Below are 3,264 nucleotides of genomic sequence, written 5' to 3' on the forward strand. Positions count from 1 at the left end.
CCTATATGATCATTCACTTTGCTTGGTGATGAGTGCATGTATTTAATTATTATCATTTTGAGCGCTCCACCAAGATGTATGTGACATGGAAGAGTAACCCATGAGCCTAATTCTCTGTGCATTTGCAGTCCAAAGCAAATCATAAACTATGCACAAATTTAGGGGGAGCTCTTGCTTTTCACATACTTCTTAAAGCGGCAATGTTTTTCACTCTTATTATCATTTGTCGAAGCTTTGTTCTATATGTTGTCATCAATTACCAAAAAGGGGGAGATTGAAAGTGCAACTATCCCTAGGTGGTTTTGGTAATTCTAACAACATATAGCTCATTGAGCTAATGCTATTCCAAGATTAATATTTCAGGAAAAGCTCAATGAATGGCATGGCATGGATGAGGAAAGTGGACCCCTCAAAATACTAAGGACAAAAAGATTGGCTCAAGCTCAAAGCTCAAGACTCTACATTTTATATTTTAGTGATCCAAGATCACATTGAGTCTATAGGAAAAGCCAATACTATCAAGGAGGGATGAGGTGTTGCTTGATGAGGTTCTTGCTTCATAGTGCTTAGTGATATGCTCCAAAACCCTCAACTACCTTCCCACATCCACATATGACCTAAACCAAAAGTCAAAATCGGCCCCACCGATTCTTTCTATCCGGCGCTACCGAGTTCAGATGTCATAGCCACTGCCTCAAATCCTAGGCAAATCAGTCTCACTGATAGGGATCTCGGTCACACCGAGATGGGGTTGTAATCTCTCTGTTTCCCTTCGTAACGTTTCGGTCCTACCGAGATGTGCAATCGGTCCCATCGATATTGCAATGTAAACTCTCTGTTTCCCTTTTGTAACATTTCGGTCCCACCGAAATGAGCGATCGGTCCCACCGAGTTTACCTGACCAACTCTCTGGTTAGCTTATTACCAAAATCGGTCCCACCGAGTTTGTGTAATCGGTCACACCAAGATTACATTATGCCCTAACCCTAACCATATCGGTCCTACCGAGGTGCATCTTAGTCCCACCGAAAATCCTAACAGTCATTAGGTTTGCTAAATCGGTCTGACCGAGTTTCTCAATTCGGTCTCACCGAGATTGGTAAATTGTGTGTAACGGTTAGTTTTTGTGTGGAGGCTATATATACCCCTCCACCAACTCTTCATTCATGGAGAAAGCCATCAGAACATACCTACACTTCCAATACACATTTTCTAAGAGAGAACCACCTACTCATGTGTTGAGGCCAAGATATTCCATTCCTACCATATGAATCTTGATCTCTAGCCTTCCCCAAGTTGATTTCCACTCAAATCTTCTTTCCACCATGTGAGAGAGAGTTGAGTGTTGGGGAGACTATCATTTGAAGCACAAGAGCAAGGAGTTCATCATCAGCACACCATTTGTTACTTCTTGGAGAGTGGTGTCTCCTAGATTGGCTAGGTGTCACTTGGGAGCCTCCGACAAAGATTGTGGAGTTGAACCAAGGAGTTTGCAAGGGCAAGGAGATCGCATACTTCGTGAAGATCTACCGCTAGTGAGGCAAGTCCTTCGTGGGTGATGGCCATGATGGGATAGACAAGGTTGCTTCTTCGTGGACCCTTCGTGGGTCGAGCCCTCCGTGGACTCGCGCAACTGTTACCCTCCATGGGTTGAAGTCTCCATCAACGTGGATGTACGATAGCACCACCTATCGGAACCACGACAAAAACATCCGTGTCTCCAATTGCGTTTGAATTCTCCAAACCCTTCCCTTTACATTCTTGCAAGTTGCATGTTTTACATTTTGCTGCTCATAGACTCTTTGCATGCTTGCTTGAATTGGGTTAAGATTGCTTGACTTGTGCTAAGTTGCTAAAATCTGCCAAGAACTAAAATTGGGAAAATGCTAGATTTTTAATTGGTCAAGTAGTCTAATCACCCCCCCCCCCTCTAGACATACTTTCGATCCTACACTAATGCTAGTTTCATTGAAGAAGATATTTTGGCTTGGCGGCCTATGAAAGCCTTGGATTTTCTGTTGTTTCTTGCTTTGAACGTCTTTTTGAGATTTTTTTCTTTTGTGACATAATAATATATGGTTGAAAACCAATAAGGCTTATAATACCTTCTGAGTCATATATGGCATTAACCGATGTTTATTGACCCGGCCTGGCTTTGACTATAAGTCGCCAGTATGAGAAATTATCCGGTGTTTATTAACTCGGCCTGGCTTTGGACTATAAGTCGCCAGGGTATGATGAGAAATTATCCAGTGTTTATTAACCCGGCCTGGCTTTGGACTATAAGACACCAGTGTATGATGATTATGCACTTGGATTTATGCATCCAAGGTTTTGGGATGTTACCCTTTGCTGCGACTGGCATGATAAGCCAGCAATGTTCATAAGTATCACAGCCAGCAATATAAATCAATCCTGCAGGTATGTTTTCCTAGTTATATGAATATGCGAGGTTTGATAACCCATCCTGGTTTTTGACTTTAAGTTGCCAGTATGTTTAGGCTTGAATGGCCTTAATGCTAGTCTTTTCCATAATTGCATAAGACTATATTTGGGTTGTTACCCGCCCTGGCTTTTGACGTTAAGTCGCCAGGGCATATGTTGTTTAAACTCTGTGCAAGATTTGCAGAACTATGTCATATAAATTCAAGCTCATCATCAAAATTGATGTTTCAAAAGGGTTATCCATTCTGGATTTTCTCAAAGGCTATAAGCCGTAGGGTTATGAAAACTCCGGCTTACAATGAATGCACATTAAGTCGCCAACGACCAAGAGCCGCCGGGTATTTAACTCCGGATTATGTTATTCAAATCTTCAATAGCCAAACTTGGCTGGATTTTCATTATGATATTGACTGATTGAGGTTTTCATACCGGATTATATTATTTAAATCTTGAATAACCAACATGGCTGGATTTTTATTATGGTTATCAATAACCAGTATTATGATTGAGGTTTTTAAAGTCACTTCAGCGCAATGGCTATTATTTCTTTATCAATGGATATGATTTATTCTGCAATGGAAGGAATAGTCCCGAGTCGTTGCAGGCTTACAACCCGGCACTTGGGGGCTACATTATTCAAATTGAGATTACATCAAATATGCAAGTCCCATGTCACTACCAGCATGCACCATGGCACTTGGGGGCTAATGCAAGGTCATTTTTTACTTGCCTTATTGAAGATCTGACTCATCACATTGTAATGAGCCGGCCCTTGGGGGCTACCAATTGCTCCTGTCAAAAATTCAAGGTACAGAAAAC

The sequence above is a fragment of the Triticum dicoccoides genome, chromosome 7A (assembly GCF_002162155.2).
Source record: "Triticum dicoccoides isolate Atlit2015 ecotype Zavitan chromosome 7A, WEW_v2.0, whole genome shotgun sequence".
Classification (NCBI taxonomy): Eukaryota; Viridiplantae; Streptophyta; class Magnoliopsida; order Poales; family Poaceae; genus Triticum; species Triticum dicoccoides.